Source organism: Numida meleagris, chromosome 4 (assembly GCF_002078875.1).
Source record: "Numida meleagris isolate 19003 breed g44 Domestic line chromosome 4, NumMel1.0, whole genome shotgun sequence".
NCBI classification, from domain to species: domain Eukaryota; kingdom Metazoa; phylum Chordata; class Aves; order Galliformes; family Numididae; genus Numida; species Numida meleagris.
The window spans coordinates 22022741-22043865 of NC_034412.1; positions in this window are offsets into that span (position 1 = coordinate 22022741).

The following is a 21125-nucleotide window of genomic DNA, read 5'->3' on the forward strand; positions in this document are numbered from 1 at the left end:
GTCCATTGGTCCTTCCAGATCCCCTGCCTTCCCCTTCCTGCCTTTTAAAACACATTTCTAGGTCTCTTAAAACCAAAGTGTGAGTCATGAAGCAGTGGTTTAATCCTCTGCAGCAGCTCTCCCATGAACTACAGTTTCCGAGCTGTGCTTCTAGGTCCTGTGGCATACAGCTTATCCATTCCATGCAGAGCCAGCATTGCTGCTCTGGTACAACGAGCAGGCTGCTCTCAGGCAATGGAGTGAAGCAGAGTACATTCAGACAGACCAAATCTGTGCAAGTATTTAGCACATTCTCCAGCTCTCCAGGAGCCAAAGGTGAGCGTTCTTTCAGAAAATGGTGCATCAGTCAGCGAGTGCTGATACCTTCTGTCTCCTACATGGCGACGGAAAGGGAGCAAAAGCCTTGTCCTCATCTCCCATTTTCACAGTGTGTGTTAGCTGAATCTTGGAGCTTAGGGGGGGAAGGAGGCCTCCAGAGCTAAAATGTTCCTGCTCTGACTGGCATCCAGCAATCCTCACTGTCCTTGGTGGCAGAGGCCGGAAGGTTATGCCTTGGAAAACACTGCCAGTCCAGTCTCACCCCATGTGCAACAGGTAGAAAGCCCTTCTCTTACCTACAAAAAGGCTGGAGGAGGAGGAAACAAGCAGTGGGTGAATACTTGCAGTTCTGGCAAGCAGATTAAGAGCAATCATGAGAGAAAACGCATTAAATAGAAATTGATTTAATGTCTTTTATTCTGCATGAAATACCTGTACTAATATAAGAAGAAGTCTTTCTTCATAAGTGGTATACACAGCTAAAAGTTTCAGATGGTAAATCCTTCCAGTGATGTTGCCTTTAAGAGCATCCACGTGGTCCACTCTGTTTTGGAAAGAGGGAGACTTTAAAACTTCAAAGTCCTTGTACAAAGTGACACCAAGGCCTGGTAGAAATACTGGCAGACATGAGATTCAATCAGAGGAATCTTGCGCTGATTCAGAGCTAAGGGCCAGTATTGATATTGTCCAAGAAAATCTGGAAAAACTACAGTTTTATAATTCAGACCTGAAAATCATGCATGCACATTATTTCTGAGTTAAATTTCTGAACTCTTAAGTAAAGCTATTAAAGGTACATCAGAAAAGATGTACCCAAATTTGCCACATGGAAAAAGAAACAGACAACTGCAGGTACATAAAATTTGCAGGTGAAACATACTTTATGTTAAACTCAAGTTCAATAAGACTATCCTTAATGATCCTGAGAAGTGCATTTGGCCAGGAAGGAGCTCCTAGCTCCTGTGGTGTTTCAGGTAGTTCCTGTACAATCTCTCAACTCTAGGACAGCATGTCACTACTCCTCAGGGTCTGGGATAGCTCTCATCCAGGTGTTCCTGCCTCACAGATGGCACCTGTTGCCCTTTGCTGGAAGTATTAGAGGAGATTGTGCTAGTCCTGGATTTATTAGGTATCCAAATCTGTTCACAGTCACTCAGGTAAAGCAACTCTTGTGATAAGAGAACTCCAGGCATTAGGATGTTTGTTTATTTTAGAACATCCACTTGGAAAAACATTTCCATTTTCAGGGCCTTTTATTCCTTCCTACAAACGAAGTGGCCTAAATCCATTGCTAAGGCTGTACATAGTAATAGCTATCCATGGCCATAGCCATCCATAGCCTTAGTTTTCATGGACATAAATCACAGTCCTATTCCATGCACCAGTAAATACACAGTACATTGACTAGCAGCTCACCCATGGTACTTTTATGCATTGCAGTGGAACTTTTTTCCTACCCAAACAGTTCTCAACTTACAGTTCCCTGAACTGTGCTTTTCTGCTGTTGATTTATTTCAGGCTGTTTCCCTGTGGCTGTCAACCAGGTCCAAAAGGTTAGCTCCTGGAGAATCTCATCATCCCCTCTGATTAATTCAGTCTGTCCAGAATTGTTTTGAACATCAGTGGACATGAAAGAGATGGGAAATCAGAAAATTGCAAATGAGGGGCATGTGGAACAGCTGCCATCTGTTCAACAGAAGCACACCGTCCTCGGCACGGGGAAGTCAGAAGAGGACCCTTGAGAGAAGAAGAATGAGAGCATACGGTCACTGGTGTGGCAAGAGGGCAGTGGGGATCCCTAGCGTACAGTGAGGAGGACGACAACCCACGAGGAGGCTGGTATGGAAACAAAAAGTGGGATGAGCAAGCCCAGTCTGCCACATATAGGAGGGCTGCATCTCCCCGGCACAGACAGCAAATTTTGGCAACAGGTGAATGAAGGCAACTATTAGCAGGAGAAACTCACAGAAAGAAAACTACACTATTTTGTAATCTTCTCTCCTGAAAGAACATAACAGATTCTTTGAGCCTACAGAGACTCAGAAAAAACTGTTTGCTGAGGCAGCTGTATTTGTTTCCTGGAATGACTCTCAGAATGAATTCGACCCAGGCTATTTCCTGCCAGTGAACAAACCAGTGAAGAGTCTAACACCCTCAATCCAGTTGAGTTTTCTGCTAATATCAGCTTAAATTTAATTATTCATGGATTCAAACCAGTATTTCTTGTTTTTTCAGGTTGCAGAGGATGGGTAATGGGATATGGAGGATTTTCTCTCCAGACATCTGGCAGATGATGGCACCAGGTTGAAGTGAACAGTCTTTGCTACTTATCTGACTGTTTTCCAGGGCTTCCGTTAAGTTAATTGCTACTCTGTTCTCATCTGCTTCGTGAGCCAGTGTCTGCTGCAAAATTTAGGATTGTTATTAATAACATTAGTACTTAGCACAGAAATAGAAGCATTTTTATCCACAGGTTTCTGCAAGTGTATTCTACCTCATCATCTCCTGCCTGTCTTCCCTATAAGACAGCGTCACCATCCTTGCTGCCAAGGGGATGAGGTGGAGCAGGTAGGGTTGCAAGGGTTTCTTTCCGTACTGATATTAAAAAGCTTGGCCTTCCTGCCTGCCTGCCAGCACTTGGAGTGCTGGTGAGGATGCCAGTGAGGACACAACGTGGTGCTGAGTGCTTCCAGGATGGTGCACATTCCTCATTTTGCCATTCTGGGCAATATAAACCACTGTCTGTGAACTGCTTGTTGTCTTCAGGAGAATGGAATGGCATTTTGAGAAAAAAGAAAATGGTAATTGCTACGGAGACCAGTCTCAGGGCAGGTAAGACTGCACAGGGCAAGGGTTCTGAAGCAAAAACGGCCACAAAAAAAGCTCTTTTTAGGACTTTTTGACGCCAGGAAAAATGCGGTGCCGTGCCGGGGGGCTGGCAGCTTGTGGGAGGGCTGCTGAGCTAGCAGGGCTACAGAGCCAGTGGCTGAGGAGTAGAGTGTGTAAGTGCTGCCCTTCTTTCGTCAGGAGACCTGCTCTCACATTCACAGTCTCTGAGACCTCAAGTTTAAACATGGTCTCCACCAGGCAGAGGGCTCACCTCAAGAAGACTGTGGCGACCCAGATGGAGGGCCTGCCCAGAGATGTAGCAGTTCAGGTCTCAGGCTGCAGGGAGTGCCGGAGCCTGCTGCTGCGGAGGGAGGGTGGCAGGGATTCCACCTGTGTGAGGTGTGAGCAGGTGGATGAGCTGCTCAGCATGGTAGTGGAGCTCAAGGAGGAGGTAGAGAGATTAAGATCCATCAGAGAATGTGAGCGGGAAATAGACTGGTGGTGTAACTCTCTGCAGGAAAGACACCGGAGTGATACCCCTCAGACGGTGGCAGATCCTCTTGCCTGCCATGATTGAGCTGAGGGAGACAAACTGGGAGAAGAGGAGGAATGGAAACAGGTCCCAGCTCTGCGACGCAGGCAACCCCCATCCCGGCCTACCTTGGTTCCCCAGGTGCCTCTGTGTAACAGGTTTAAGGCCCTGGAACCTGTGAGAGAGGTGAGTGAGGATGCAGGAGGAGGAGGAGCTCTGCCCGCAAGGTTGCCAAAGTTGCCCAAAGTGAGGCGGTCGACTCCACGCCTTGAGACTGCCTCTGCCAAGAAGGACAGAAGGGTGATTGTCGTAGGCGACTCCGTTCTGAGAAGAATGGAGGGCCCTATATGTCGGCCTGACCCTACCGATAGGGAGGTGTGCTGCCTCCCTGGGGCCCGGGTTAGGGATACATCTAGAAAACTCCCCAGTTTGATCCACCCCTCTGATTATTATCCTTTATTAATAGTTCGGGCTGGCAGCGATGATACTGCTGACAGAAGCCTGAAACTTTTCAAAAATGACTTCAGGGGACTAGGGCGGTTAGTTCAGGGAATAGGAGTATCAGTATAGGTGGTATTTTCTTCTATCCCTTCATTTTCAGAGAAGGACACTGAAAGGGGCAGGAAAACCCATCTCATAAACACATGGCTGAGAGGCTGGTGCAGGCACAAGAATTTGGGGTTCTTTGATCACAGGGTGGTTTACTTGGCACCAGGCGTGAGGTTTGCTGATGGGTCTGGCCTGTCTCAAAGGGGAAAACACATCCTTGCCCAGGAGCTGGCAGGGCTTATAGAGAGGGCTTTAAACTAGAGAGGAAGGGGGAAGGGGATAAAACCAGCCCTGCAGGAGGTGTGCCTAGGCAGGCATCAGGATTAGGGGTGAGGCAACGGGCTCAGCTGAAGTTCGTCTATGCCAATGCCCGCAGCATGAGCAACAAACAGGAGGAGCTGGAAGCCTTTGTGCGGCAGGCAAACTATGACTTAGTTGCCATTACGGAAACATGGTGGGATCGCTCCCATGACTGGAGTGCTGTGATGGATGGCTACAAGCTCTTCAGAAGGATAGGCAAGGAAGGAGGGGTGGTGGCATGGCTCTCTATGTTAGAGACTGTTTTGATGTTACTGAGATTGCAACTGGGGAAGACAACGTTGAATCTCTTTGGGTTAGGTTCAAAGGGAAGGCTGACAAGGCAGACATCCTGGTGGGGGTCTGTTATAGACCGCCTAACCAGGATGAAGAGACAGATGAGGCGTTCTATAAACAGCTGGCAGAAGTTGCACGATCGCCAGCCCTTGTCCTCTTGGGGGACTTCAACTTCCCTGATCAATGCTGGGAATACAACACGTCACAGAAGAAGCAGTCTAGGAAGTTTCTAGAGTGTATGGAAGATAACTTCCTTCTGCAGCTGGTGAGAGAACCTACCAGGGGAGGTGCCCTGCTAGACCTGCTGTTCACAAACAGGGAAGGTCTGGTGGGAGATGTGGAAGTTGGGGGCTGCCTTGGACAGAGCGACCATGAAATGGTAGAGTACTCAATTCTTGGTGGAACCAGGAGAGGGGACAGCAAAACGGCTACCTTGGACTTTCGGAGGGCAGACTTTGAATTGTTCAGGAGACTGGTAGGGAGGGTCCCTTGGGATTCGGTCCTGGAGGGTAAAGGGGTCCAGGAAGGCTGGTTGCTCCTCAAGAAGGAAGTCCTGAAGGTGCAGGAACAGGCTGTCCCCCTGAGCCGCAAGATGAGCCGGCAGGGAAGGAGACTGGTGTGGAGCTTTTCTTGAGGCTCCAGGAGAAAAAGAGAATCTACCTCCTGTGGAAGAAGGGACAGGAAACTCGGGGAGAGTACAAAGAGGTTGTTAGGATGTGCAGGGAGAAAATTAGAAAGGCAAAGGCCCAGCTCAAACTAAGCTTGGCTGCTGGGATTAAAGGAAACAAGAAACTCTTTTACAAATATATACACAGTAAGAGGAGGACCAAGGAGAATCTCCATTTTTTACTGGACGCGGCTGGGAATGTGGCCACTGAGGACAATGAAAAAGCTGAGGTTCTCAATGCCTTTTTTACGTCTGTCTTTAAAAGCCAGACCAGTTGTCCTCAGAGTACTCTACTCTCTGACATGGAAGTCTCGGATGGGGAGCAAAATAAACCCCCATGATTCAGGAGGAAACGGTCAGAGACCTACTACTCCACCTGGACTGCCACAAGTCCATAGGGCCGGACGAGATCCATCCAAGAGTACTGAGGGAGCTGGCGGAGGAGATAGCCAAGCCGCTTTCCATCATCTATCGGCGTTCCTGGTCAACTGGAGAGGTCCCAGAAGACTGGAGACTTGCCAGTGTGACTCCCATCTACAAGAAGGGTCATAAGGAGGATCCAGGGAACTACAGGCCTGTCAGCCTGGCCTCAGTGCCAGGGAAGGTTATGGAGCAGATTGTCCCGAGGGAGATCACGCGGCATTTGCAGGACAGTCGGGCGATCAGGCCCAGCCAGCATGGGTTTGTGAAGGGCAGGTCCTGGTTTACCAACCTGATCTCCTTCTATGATCGAGTGACCCGTCTGGTGGATGAGGGAAAGGCTGTCGATGTGGTCTACCGAGACTTCAGCAAAGCCTTTGACACTGTCTCCCACAGTATTCTCCTGGAGAAACTGGCAGCCTGTGGCTTGGACACGTACACTCTTTGCTGGGTAAGGAACTGGCTGGAGGGCCGGGGCCAGAGAGTGGGGGTGAATGGAGTTAAATCCAGCTGGCAACCGGTCACGAGTGGTGTTCCCCAGGGGTCGGTGCTGGGGCCTGTCCCCTTTATTGATGACCTGGATGAGGAGATTGAGAGCACCCTCAGTAAGTTTGCAGATGACACCAAGCTGGCAGGAAGTGTGGATCTGCCTGGAGGTAGAGAGGCCCTACAGAGGGATCTGGACAGGCTGGATCTCTGGGCTGAAGCCAATGGGATGAGATTCTATAAGAGCAAGTGCCAGGTCCTGCACTTTGGCCGCAACAACCCCAGGCAATGCTACAGGCTTCGGGCAGAGTGGCTGGATGGTTGTGTGGAGGAAATGGACCTGGGGGTATTGGTCGATGCTCAGCTGAGCATGAGCCAGCAGTGTGCCCAGGTGGCCAAGAAGGCCAATGGCATCCTGGCTTGTATCAGGAACAGTGTTGCCAGTAGGAGTAGGGAAGTCATTGTCCCTTTGTACTCAGCCCTGGTGAGGCCCCACCTCGAGTACTGTGTCCAGTTTTGGGCCTCTCACTGCAAGAAAGACATTGAGGCCCTGGAGCGTGTTCAGAGGAGGGCAACAAAGCTGGTGAGGGGTCTGGAGCACAGGCCTTATGAGGAGCGGCTGAGGGAGCTGGGATTGTTCAGTCTGGAGAAGAGGAGGCTCAGGGGAGACCTTATCACTCTCTATAACTACCTGAAGGGAGGTCGTAGTGAGCTGGGGGCCAGCCTCTTCTCTCTTCTAACTAGTGACAGGACGAGGGGAATGGCCTCAAGTTATGCCAGGGGAGATTTAGGCTGGACATTAGGAAATACTACTTCTCTGAAAGAGTGGTCAGGCACTGGAATGGGCTGCCCACGGAGGTGGTTGAGTCACCGTCCCTGGAGGTATTCAGGAAACGTTTAGATATAGCATTGAGAGACATGGTCTAGTGGGGTTATTGGTGGTAGGTGGATGGTTGGACTGGATGATCTTGTAGGTCTTTTCCAACCTAGCTAATTCTATGATTCTAAGGACACTGCTCCAGCTGCTCTTGTTAGAATAGTGGCTGCCATTAAAGTTTTTCCTTTAAACAAAAAGCTCAGGTAATAAATGCTTGATTATACAATCTGTATAGGAAAAAATGAGCTGCATTAAATGATGTAGAGAATTACTCCAGAAGAACAGTTTCACCAAATCACAAAGAATGGCAAGGCTTTAGAGAACAGAGAAAATACCTGGAAAGGACATGACAACTCGAGAACCCGACTACAGAAATGTTTAAATACAAATATCCAGGTCACATATTCAAAAGTTTCTCCACTATAGATATCCCAGAATATAAGTATGGGGGAAAATTCATTACTGTGAGGAGGTGAGGACCTGACACTGATGCCCAGAGAAGTGTGGGTGCCCCATTCCTGGAGGTGCTCAGGGCCAGGCTGGGTGGGGCCCTGTGCAGCCTGAGCTGGGGTGGGTGTCCCTGCCCATGGCACAGGATGGGACTGAGTGGGATTTAAGGTCCCTTCCAACCCAAAGCATTCTGTGATTCAGTGAGATGATTGTATGATATGCCTGTGTGTCATAGATATCTGGGCAGATGAGACAAGAGTAGCTCCAATTTATTGAACTGGTACTGTCATTAAAAGATTTTGCCATCTCAAATGCAAAATAATCATTCAGCATGGGCTTGGCGAAGTGCACACTTCCACAGATATCCAAGTACAAGCTACAAGCAAAATTTTCTCTGATTCTGCTGGAGGAGATGCTTGTGTGATGACTTGAGGGAATGCTATTGGAAATTTTTAATGACTGCTTTGTGTGACTTTGTTTCCCTGCTTAATTTTGTATTGTTCTTTGTCCAAGTACATAATTAAGTGTTCTGAAGGCTTTGTTAAAGGCTCAGTCAGGAAAACAAAAATGGAAACACAGGTGAAGTAGCCATAGACACACAGCTTCAAATAACAGAGGCAGACCACCAGTGAGGGTGCAACTATTTCAGTGGCTCTGTTGTAACAGTCTTTCAGGTGCTGAAGTTGTGATTCATGAGGGGCTAAAACTAAATGGCCTCCTTGTTACGAGAGAAATTAGATGCTGGATAATATTACCGAGGCGAAGTGCGAAAGCACAGCAGGCTGAGATCCACATGCACAGGCAGGGATGCTAAGCAGTGAGCAGGACAGGCTGCTGCTCCCACCTTTGTCCTGCACTGTTGGCATGCTTTTATGTTCTATCTGTGAAAAAAAAACAAATCGCCACCGAGACTGTGGCATGGTAACACTGCAGATAATAGTCTTATCACAGGATCTCGCAAATGAGTCCTCATGGGTGGCATAAAGCACATCACAAATCCTGCCCCCAAGAAAGAAACCTCTTGGCTGCAGGTACAGACAGTGGGACCTCAAGGAAAAAGAGCACAGTGTCCAGGATGTGTCCCAGCTGTGGCAGGTACACCTGCACATACAGTCCCACTGTCTGCCGGTCCATATTTCAAAACAGGCAAACAAAAGAAAATTTTGAAGATGAAAAATGAAGCCCCTGAAATCACCATCAGTGCACTTGGTAACAATGCCATTATAAATGCTTACAGTTGATGTACCCAATCAAACATATGTTTTAAACAAATCTGCATGTTGGATTTGTATTGTGGCAATTAATATGTCAAAACCAAGTGTTATTTTAATGTGGCAAGATGTGTGTCTTAGAATAAAGCCCTGGCTCTTAACAGCAGCTTGCTAGCAGACCTAGAGGTGCTGTTTGACGCTGTGTGTCTGTTTCACTTTCTCACCTCCTGTGTGCTCAGTGGCAGAGGCCAACACCAGCAGCTTGCTGCCTGCTGCCGCCTGAGCAGTCCTCCTAGCTGGAATTCAAAGCTTCTGAACATGCACCTTGAAGTCTCTTAATGATGTCTGTAGTAAGAATACGGCATTACAAGTTAGGCTCTGCTGGTAGTGAAGCATGACCATTAATATATTTCCACAGTTCCAGCAGAGAAAAAAATTACACTGAAAGAACTCAGCCTCTGACAGAATGCTTCATTAATGTATCATGAGTATTGACAGTGCCAAGGTCATCATTTGGTTTGCAGCTACACTAATTACCAGAAGGTTTTAAAATAAGGTTTTTTTTTAATAGGTCTCCTAGCTGCCAGGCCATTGCGATTGGGGTGATTTTTCAGGCACTATTCTTTGAGTTTTATGCTCTCATGGGATTGGCACTTCCATCGCTCTGGAACAGAACAATCTCTCCCTGGCTGTTTGCTTTTTCCACAAAGGGGTTCTTAAAGTTTCCAAGCCAGCTGATGTGCCTAGATAGCATTCAAGCAATTAAGCTGTTGCATTTTTCTCTTCGCAGTGGGCAGTAGTCCCTTTCCAGCAGGCAGCAGCATGTCAGAATAAGCAAGCGTGGTGCCTGGGGCCAGGAGCCTGGAACCAGGCACAGCTGGGCTGGACCCATGGCGCTGAGCTGTAGCAGAGTGGATGCTGTGATCTCTGTTCCTGTGTGCTGGCAGGGCCAGCAAACCTGTGAAACAGGACACAAGCAAGGGTAAGAAGGCTGAGTGCACCAGCACAGCTATGTTGTCTGTGCTGGCAGAGCTGCACAGTCCAAAATCTGGAGCCAGACAATATTCAGAGAGCCTGGCCCATCCCAGCACATCAGAGTAGGCAGAAGCCAGCCACAGGGTGACTTACATTCTCCCTTTGCCCATGAATGAGTTACCCAGCCAAGCAGGAAGTCTGGGCTGACACGTAGGTATGTGTGTTGTCACAGAAATGGCACGAGTGGCAGAGCAATGGGGACCGTGATTTCCTCATTTGTTGCTCTATCCCAACATTCCAAGTACCAGAAATGTTGCTGTACCTCGTCATGCTGCAGGTCTTCATGACCTAAACCTGACTTTGAAGTTGTGCATTGTGTTGCCTGATATGTGCTGCTGTTCCACCCAAAATGGTGCTCCGATGGCGGTCATCAGCCCTTTCTGTAAGGAGATGGAGACCAGGTCCTTCACACCCCAGCACTAAGCTACCCTCAGTGCCCCAGGGCTGTGAGTAATAGGCTTGGTGATAGCCAGGCTGTGAGGTGACACAGGCAGGGCAGGGAGCACGGCTACTGCATGCACACAATGGCAACAGAGCTCTTAGAAAATGTTACTTTTTTTTCACGTTTCATGAAATTAGGTGGTAAGCTGGCAGAGAGGGGTGGTGTAATTATCTCCACTGGGGAAAGGCTGGAAAAGAAGCACAGCTTTTTTAAGAAATTACAAATCAAGAAGAAAGAAAAAAAGATCACCACAGGCAGGTAAGTGTAGTAGATACCAAAAGCAGTCAATCAGTAACAGGTTACAAGGTCCTAGGCTTGTGACAATACTTGAACTATCAGTACTTCAATGGTGAAAAACAAACAAACAAAAATGCTCTCTGTTAAAAGGGCAATTGTTTGTGAGCTTTAATGCAGCAGTAGCTAAGGTATTCTTCCCAGCTATTTATACAGACTGGGGGAAGAACTCCTTGAGAGCAGCCCTGTGGAGAAGAACTTAGGGGTCCTGGTGGACGAGAAGCTGGACATGAGCCAGCAGTGTGCGCTGGCAGCCCGGAAGGCCAGAAGGGTGAGGGAGGTGATTGTCCCCCTCTACTTGGCTCTTGTGAGGCCCCATCTGCAGTACTGCATCCAGGCCTGGGGCCCCCAGTACAGGAAAGACACAGAGCTCTTGAAACAGGTCCAGAGGAGGGCCACCAAGATGATCAAAGGGCTGGAGCACCTCTCCTATGAAGAAAGGTTGAGGGAACTGGGCTTGTTTAGCTTGGAGAAGAGAAGGCTCCAGGGAGACCTCATTGTGGCCTTCCAGTACTTAAAGGGAGCATATAAACAGAAGGGGGAACGATTGTTCACGAGGGTGGATAGCAATAGGAGAAGGGAGAATGGTTTTAAACTGAGACAGGGGAGATGTAGGTTAGATATTAGGAGGAAGTTTTTCACACAGAGGGTGGTGATGCACTGGAACAGGTTGCCCAGGGAGGTTGTGGATGCCCCGTCCCTGGAGACATTCAAGGCAAGGCAGGATGTGGCTCTGGGCAGCCTGGTCTAGTGTTGGTGACCCTGCACTCAGCAGAGGGGTTGAAACTCGATGATCTTTGAGGTCCTTTTCAACCCAAGACATTCTATGATTCTATGACTCTATGATTCTTTGATTCTAAGGTTTGAGAAAATGGTAAAATCCTAAATGTACAAGATTTCTCCAGACTTACTGAAATCCTAGCTGTTTTCCAGATTTGTGATGGGATTCCTAGGTAACCGTGCAGCTGCTGCAGGACCCGCCTCTCCCTCCTCACTGCACAGATGGGCTGCTGGAATCATGAACCTGAACTCATCTGAAATGGCTCCAGTGTTTTCTATATTCTTGCTGTCCTTTGACCAGAGAATCTGGCTCAGAGCACTCAGTATTTCTGCAGAAAATACTGAGTAGCTACCTGATTCATTCAGCCAAATAGCAGGGATGCCGCATTATGTAGATGCTCTTCCATTTCCGCACCATCCCAGTGCTGTCCAGGAGTTGCGTTGAGCCTTTTTTGAATGTGAATTAGCAAGAACAAAAATTGAAACTGAGTTATTTGGTTTTGTTTTGTTTTGTTTTGTTTTGTTTTGTTTTGTTTTGTTTTGCTTGTTTGTTTTAAGGAAAGCTTCCGAAAGCCATCAGTCAAAGGAAATGGATTGTAGGAAATGCACATTTTGTTGCAGCAAGGCAGGCTTGACTGTTCCAAAGGCGCATGGGTGGATGCTGCAGTAGCAGAGCAGGGACCCTTCCGCCTGGAATGGGCAGCTCAAAAAGTGCGTTTTCTGAGATGCTAACAGGCAACAATGCCTTTGCTCAGGCGGTGGTGCAAAAAACAGCACGAAGAGACTTTCCACTAGATGGCCCTCCACATCAAAGCTTGAACGCAGCCTGTAGTCATGCATACAGTTTCTTGGCTTTGAATTTCACTTAAAGCTTTGTCAACAGCAAGAGATTCAAAGAGATCCAAACATTCTGTCCTGTGATTCATGCAGCCAAACCCCAGGCCTGGAACCAGGCAGTGCCATTCCTGCAATTCTGTACCTATATTAAAATACCTTGTACTTTTTACTGTCAACCTGTATTCAGAATATGCATACCTCAGATCCTAGGAGAGTGCATCTGGGAGGTTATCTGCCCACAACCAGGCAGCAGGAGGCCATTTTGTACATTCTTCCTTGGAGCAGGGCAGAGAATACTTTCTTACATTTGTTGCTCTGGAGCGCCGCTTGTTGTCCTTGTCTATCTTATGTTCTGCTGATGCTGCCTGCTGTTAAATTGCAGGATGCTTGACAGAAGTCTCATCTTCCTGCCATGAGCTCCTTGCACACACAGCCGTTCCAGTGCTGCTTCTTCCCAGAGGACGGTTCGCAGCTCAGGGGTACACAGCTTCAGAGCTTTGTAAATGAGTCTGGTCAATGTGTACCAGAGACTGCATCCAGTCCTGCCAGTCTGCAGGTGCTGACAAAGGGAGCTTCATCAGGGAGCTGGCCAGAAGTCAATGCAAAACAGATCACTGCTGCTACCTGGATGATTTGTGCACAAATGTCAGGTCAGTGCACCTGCAGGCACCACACATTGCTTTAAGACATGGAAACACACATCGAGAAGTGTGGGACCAAGGGTAAGGAGTCGCTGAGGTTGGGCTTTCTAAAGTTTGGGAGTAAGAAAGGGTTTGGGGACTAGGTTTATGCATCAGACATGGCACTAAAAAGATGCAATAGAAGGGTTTTGCATCTTGCCTCAGTTCAGCATGCATAGCCCAGAGCTGGGAGCCCTCACTGTCCTCAGTCACTGCTGGTAATAGTGGTAGCCAGGTAAGCAAGTTTGGGAAAGTCTATGCTAACAACTAACAACTGATGCCTCTAAATTCAAGCTTTCACTAATAGGGTATAATGTAAGCACAGAACAGTCACCAAGCAATACACAGATGGATTAAGAAGTTGATGCTATGTGATCATACCTACAAAGAACAACAAAGTAAGGAAATGCATTTTGAGATTTTTTTTTTTTGTGAGTAGGCAAGAACTGGAATATTTCCTGGGAAGGAAATGCAGCCACTTCACAAGAGTGCAGCTGAGTATTAGTGTGGGCCCCGCTGAGTTCTCTTTGTCTCACTGTGCTGCCTTCAAGGGGCTGGGATCAGTTTCTTTTGCTGAGAAGGGTGGTGTTGCTAAATGGTATTATGATAACATAATGAGAAATCAGAGCAGCTAAGTCTTGACAAGGCATCCAGCTCTAGTCCTACCATGGTGCCAAGGGAAATCACAGAAGCACAGATGGGGAGATGTGATTGCTTACTGGGGATTAGCATGGTTAGTGCAGAGGTCTTGAACAGACAAAGGGACAATCTGAACAACTTCAAGGCCGGAACCAGCAGAATCAGCAGCTGGGAAGAGCTGTAGATGTGGATTGTAGATAAGACAATCGCTGCCAGTGTGGATTTGTGAAGGAAAAGGCAGGCCATAGTGTTAGCCCAGTGTCATATTTATGGGAGTAGAGTCTGGAAAAAAGGGTGCTTATACCTGGTCATGTCTCTTCAAGGTAAAGTCAGCCTAGTAATTCTGTCCATGTGTAGCAGAGCCAGGCCCAGGCCAGCCCTGTGTAACAAATCATCCTGAGCCAAACGGTTCCCGGTCTTCACAGACTGGTTCAGTCTTCTCCATTTTACAAGGCTGAGTGGTCAGAGCACATCTCAGTACAGCCATGAAAGTCATGAAGTTGCCAGTCACAGCTCTTCTGGGCTCCAGCAGCAATAACCAGTCTGCCCCAGCCTGGCAGGGGAACATGTACATGGGATGAGGCTGCACTGGCATTTCTGTGCTGCTTAAAGCAGCCAAAATCTTCTTGAGTCCAGTCCCCACAAAAGATCATAGTGCAAAAGCATAAGTGGATCATAGGAAGGCATCTTCCATGCTTTGCTTGGCCTGGATGCTGGCAGCCAGGTACATAACAAAGGAACTGCAGAGAATGGACAAGTGGGCTGAGAACAGCACCGTGTGTTTGGCCCACCATGGACCCCCGTTTGGCCCATAGCAGGCTGTGCTCTCGCTCAGCACATGCTGGCAGTAATCTCACTGCCATATGGCAGCTGTGCCTGTCACCTGCTCCACCATGTGAGCTAGGGTCAGCGTCTCTCTGCGGGCACAGGTATTTTGGAGACCTGGTGCTGCTTCAGCACCTGTGTCACCCAGCACTGCTGCTGTTCCTCAGCCTCAGCATGGGGCTCCTTCCCCCAGAGGGCACCAGGCCTCATGCTGAGCATGCCCTGCACAGTGGGCACGACTCCTCACAGCATGAGCAGGAAGAGATAACACATGTATCCTCTTTCACGCTGCCTTTCTCCTCCCACTCCTCTTCTACTCCAACTCTACCAGTCATGAGTGGTGTTCCCCAGGGGTTGGTATTGGGCCCTGTCCTGTGCAATATCTTTATTGATGACCTGGATGAGGAGATTGAATGCACCTCTGTAAATATGCAGATGACACCAAGTTGGGAGGAAGTGTTGATCTGCCTGGGGGTAGAAAGGCCCTACAGAGGGATCTGGGCAGGCTGGATCTCTGGGCTGAGGCCAGTGGGATGAAGTTAAACAAGTCCAAGTGCCAGGTCCTGCACTTTGGCCGCAACAACCCCAGGCAACACTACAGGTTTAGGGCAGAGTGGCTGGAAGACTGTGTAGAAGAAAAGGACCCGGGGGTGTTGGTTGACACTTGGCTGAGTATGAGCCAGCAGTGTGCCCAGGTGGCCAAGAAGGCCAATGGCATCCTGACTTGTATCAGAAGTAGTGTTGCCAGCAGGAGCAGGGAGGTGATTGTCCCCTGTACTCAGCACTAGTGAGGCCCCACCTCGAGTACTGTGTCCAGTTTTGGGCCTTTCACTGCAAGAAAGACATTGAGGCTCCGGAGCCTATCCAGAGAAGGGCAACAAAGTTGGTGAGGTGACCAGAGTGCAAGTCTTTTGAGGAATTGCTGAGGGAGCTGGGATTGTTCAGTCTGGAGAAGAGGAGGCTCAGGGGAGACCCCATCGCTCTCTGCAACTCCCTGAAAGAAGGTTGTAGTGAGGTGGGTGTCAGCCTCTTTTCCTGTGTAAGTAGAGATGGAAGTAGAGGAGATGGCCTCAAGTTGCGCCAGGGGAGATTCAGGTTGGATATTAGGAAAATTTTCTTCTCTGAAAAAGCAGTTGGGTGCTGGAATGGGCTGCCCAAGGAGGTGGTGGAGTCACCATCCCTGGAGGTGTTCAAGAAATGTTTAGATGCTGTGCAGAGGCATATGGCTTAGTGGGAAATATTGGTGGTACATGGACGGTTGGACTGGATGATCTTGGAGGTCTTATCCAACCTTGGTGATTCTATGATTCTACCATGTTTCCTTCCACATTGCTTCCTATATTTCTTTGTCCCCTGTCTTGCTCAGGGCCTGCACACTATCCCCAGCTGTGAGGGAGAACTGGGACTGCAGAGCTGCGGCTGGGGTACTCCTGGCTGCTGAATGGCCACAACTGCTCTTGCTTGCCTGCCTCCATGTTCAGACTGTCTGTACTGCCCCTTTTCTTCTCACCTTTCTTCTGGCATTTCATTTCATCCTGCACTTTCTACTCTCCAGACATCTGTCCCCTTTCTCATCAAACCATCCTTAAAGGAAATGCCATGCTAAACTTTACTCTCCTGTGCACTTCATGGCTTTTTACATGAAAGAACACATTAGGACAGGGACACAGCCAGATTGCTTCTGCTTTTGCCTGCCTGTGGCACTCTTTCCCAGATGATGCTGGCAGTGGTTGAGGCAGAGACAGAAGATTTTAGGTGCTGGCCATGGCCAGGAGGACAGCCTGAGGTGTAGGAAGGCCAGTTCTCTTTGGAGGTTGGCAGATGTATTTGGCTTCCCCATTTGAGAAGCTTTCTCTCAGGAGAAGGAGCTTTCTCCATGACCAAGATGAGGAGTCAAAGAGCCACAAATTCAGACATGTATTTCTAGTTGTGCTCATAACTCCATGTGATCTTGCATGGAGTTTATCTGGTAGCTGATAAATCCTCAGGTAAGAGAACTATGGTATTGTTCTTTGCCTTAGGCCTTACATTTATGCAAGTAACTCCCACTGGCACCAATGTTGTATACAGTTTGAAATTCTTTTAGAATTATTAGACTGGTGAAAGTTCCTCCCTATGATTTAAACAACCTTTAAGAAATAAGACTGGTAGTTTGAAAACAGGCCTTATTTAGAAAGTCATTGATGCTGTTTTGCAAATGCATGGCTGAAAAGAGGGCATGCAGAAGAGATCCTTCAATCTAGGAATCAGTGCAGGATGCTTCTCTCTTGGGGGAGAGCAGGTGGCATCTGGGACTTAATGGCATTTCTTTTTCTCAGGTTGTATAATTTATTTAGCCTTTTATTGACATATCGGTCATTTTTTCCAAAATCCTGTTCTTTTGATATCCAGCTTAATTCTCAATATTGCTCCTGAAAAGCAAATTTCTTACAAACTTTGTCTTGGCTTTGAGATCACCAAGGTGATGGTATTTGGAATCAGAAAAAGTGATTTAGCCTCAGTGATTGAGTTTTCCCAATCTCTCAATGCCCTCTGTTTTCTTTGGGAAACTCATTAAAATTCTTCAAGGCACTTTCTAATCTCTGTTTTCTTCTCCTGTTTTGTCTTCCATTTGACCTTTAAAATCACTGTAATCCAATTTTAGTTCTCACATTTATTTCTTTACTTCCTTACCTCTAGTAATTGACAAGCTCAATTTGTGAACTTTGTACAGTTACAAGGGTAATGCGTACGCATCTTATCTGTAGCAAATACCAGGCAAGGCATGGAATAGCTTTCAATAATTCTGGAGACAAGTGGAGACAAATAGCTGAGGCATGGAGATAGCTGGAAATCAGGCTAGGGCAGTCAGGCTGTATGGCTTCAGCCGGGGTCCTGACATTGAAGACTTGCAGAAAAGCTTATAGGAAATATTGGAGATTATTAAAAAGTTGTCTTTTAACTGACTGCCTACTAAAAGGAGAAGAAAATTTAAAAACTCAATCAGAAATACAGTGTAGGTAATCTGTTCTGACTGCTTGTTTGGCGCTGGCAGGATCTCATTTCCTCACACAGAGAATATGGACATGGACAGGACATAATTATGGCTGGTTGTCCCTGCCTGCTGGCAGGAGCTGAGCTGCTCATGGCACTCAGCTCTTCACGGTGCAGAGGGCTTCTCCAGCAGGCGTGGTCCCTTCTGGACCTTGATAAGCCCTGAATGGGGGCATTCAGGGAAGAAAACCAAAGGAACTGGGGTAGAACACCAAGGCTCCTGAGGTCAAAGTTCTATTACTAAACCTGGCTGGAAATATCACCATGAAACAGCAAACTAGTGAAAATGTTGATTTAGTTGTACCAAGCCAAGGCTGACCAAAGGCTTTGACAGTATTTCTGTGCTGTCCCTGGGCTCGCTGCTAGGCAGATTGGTCCCTGGGGCAGACACAAAGCATGGCATCATTTCCCATGCCAGGACCCAGCACATGATCGTGGAGCTGGCAGCCCTGTCGTACTGAGCTGGCTACCTGGTGGCACCCAGGAATCCCAGAGGCAAACATGGGCGTGCAGTGTGGTCATAGAGTTCCTCTCATAGGACAGTCTCCTGAGATGCAGGGCTGGGAAACCCTCGCACTGTTGTGGTCACCTTCCCTTTCCTGCACAAGTATGGCCATGGCAGCAGTGGGGTTTCTGTCCTGGTGAATCGGTTAGACTAAATTCTGCATGAAATAGGAGTCTTTCCTGTGTGTGCACAGTGAAGTCCACAGCAGCTACTGTAAGACAGTAGTATTTCTGACCTTTTTTGTTCAATTTAACAATACCTGTTTATACACAATATCAGACTATGATAAAGTACAGCCTTTGCTGGATTTATAGTGCTCCGTATGACTGACTGCATGCCTTCTTAGATCTCCCAAACTCAGCAGATAAGATAGTTAAGCTTTCACTGGGATGCTGGCTGAAGCAGAAATGAGTAAAGTGATTAAAAGCATATTATTCAGTTTGTAAATCGATACAGACTGTAAAATAAGAGTCAGAAGAGAGGCTGCTAATACGATAGGTCTGAATCAGCAAGATACATAGAAAGTGCATCCACCTAACAAGTTTACCAGAGAACATTAAAAAATAAAATCAATAACTAGAGCATTAAGGCCAGATTTACAGGAAATTGCAGGAGAACTGTTCAGTTTGGTACCACAAAACATCAAACACAACAACGGTGAGGCAGCTGTCTAAGTTCAATATGCCCTGGAGTGATCTTCAGATTCACCGTCTCCTTGCAAGCAGTCCATTGCCATCTTTAGGCTGTGGCCGGCAAGTAGCTGAGTGCAGGATAAGCAAGGCTTTGAACCTGGGATGTCCCACAGGTGCTGCAACACTCTCTACATGAAGACTAAGTGGGAGCCCTGAACTATTTCCCATTTGCCAGGAGCTCAGAGTGAACCCGTTCCCAGCTACTGCAGGACAACTGGCAAGCTTATTCCTTTGCTTACATTTCACATTATGTACCTGCTCACTCCTTTACAGCTGCAGAAGTGGATTATTAAAAGTGATAAAGAATTACTATTTTGGTAAAATTCTCCCATTCCTTATAACTATAGCAGAACAGAATCTCTCTGCAGAATACTGCTGTAACAGATTGTCCTGCAGCCATTGCTCCACAGGGGGATCAGTGTAGAACAGGTGAAGCTTTGCCAGAGCTGCCACTTTTGCTTTGAACCTTTTTTTGCTTTTGCGTGCTTGAGTGCTGCTTTCTCCTTAAGGAATTAACTGTGCTGTGGCTTGCTGAGAGCGGCTTGTATAGAGAAGGATCCTGAAGCTGCATGGATCATCACATCAATACTGTTCACATATTTTTAGTGGAGGCAGGACTGAGCCAGTGAAGAGCCACCTGTTTTGCCTAGCCAGGCACCATAGCCACTGAAATACTGCTCTTAAAATGATTGTTATTTTTCCTTCTATCCCTTTGTTCCATATGGTGCAGCCAGTCGAACTGTCCTAACACACGGCTCCACAGATGCCAGGTATCAGCATGAGGGGAGATGAAATTTGCACAAGGTTTGATGACAGATACTGAGTTTCACGAGCTGTCTGCTGTGTGCCTTGGCATACTGAGGGGCAGCATGTCCACAGCACAGCACGTTCTTCTGCAAGATGAGCCTGCACCACCTCCCATGGATAGAGCCACACTGAGTTGCTTTGTGCTAACAGTGTCCAAGCATGCTGGTAGTGCTAGGGAAATAATAAATACAGTGATGCTACTGTAAGGAAGGAGCTGCATTCCCGTGGCTCCTGCAGCAACAACAGTAGAATCCATATCGGTTGAGAAGAGGAGGAAAGTCATAGCTGGAACAAGAGTTAGATTTGACAATGCTGGTGAGTGTGGGAGGCTTGTCAGGACTGCCAGAAGGGTTTTCTGAATGTACACACCTTTATTTTTAAAAATAAATAATGTAATTTCAAAACAGCTGGGCAGGCAGCAGATTTCAAGGGCTATATTTTGACTACTATCTTGGCTTGGGTGAGTGCTATTTTTCAAATACTGAGAGCAATCCTGTGGTGTTCACCATTACTTCAAAAGCTTCAGGATAGCCCTGTACCACTGGTGAGAAGAGGACCTAGAGCAGGGAGGTAACCAGCCTACATGCTCTGCAGGTCTTTTGTCTCTGCTGCTTCTGCTCTTTGAAAACAGCTAAGTAATGGGATGTTGTAGCAACAGCATGCTGCTGTGTGTGGTTTTCACCCGGAGGGAAGCGACTGCAGGAGGTGTGGGTCATGAAAGAAAACAGTGCTGCTATGTCAAAGAAGACTTTAAACCACAGCAGAGCCATGTAGAAGCACCCTGGTCAGGTGACGGTCCTGCTTCCTTCCTCCTTGCCCTGGATGCACTGCCATGAGCTCTTTTGAGACTGTTACGTGCGTGCTACCATAGAAATAGCATCTTCAGCACAATGCATGCATCAGTCGTTCCTCACAGATGCGAAACATGAGGAGTGGCAAGGCAGCACAATGGAATTTCTATATCCATAATAAGCAGGTGCATTGCAGGCAGCCTGGTGGTACTCCTGTGCCACATCTGTCAGAGCCTGGGAGAAGGAGGGAGGAGTAAATGTCAGTTTGTCCTGAAGCTCACTGGCCATTTCTCCTCTCCCTGCTCAGCAAAGTACTTTGATTATCTGAGGGACATGGCTGCCCAGAGAAGTCTAATCTCACCCCGATCTTTCAACTGCTTTGAAAAAAATAACCTAAGACTGTCTCCTTCTGTGTCTGCCTCCTTCTGTGTTTGTTTTCTGACAATACGCAGACCTTCTGTACTGCTGGCATTCAGGGCAACTTCTGTCAGAGTGGTGAAGACCTTATTCTTTTTTAAGGCATGTACTACAATTCATTCATCGCATATCAGCAGCAGTAGCAAACAGCTCATAATGAGCACTCAATTATACACCTTTATTGGGAAAGTTCTTCTTTCTCTGCATCCATTTTACTCATTGCAAATTATCTGTCATGCAGCCTAAAGCACCTTCCTCACCCTTGTTTTTTTCCCTCTCAGATCCAGCTCATTGCCTACGTGCTCTGCAGTTCTCTTGGTGTGAGACGCAGCCAGACCACCCTGTCCTCCATGGCACTGATGGGATGAATCAAGTTGATGTCCTTGTGTGTCAACCCACAGCCTGGTCCCACTTA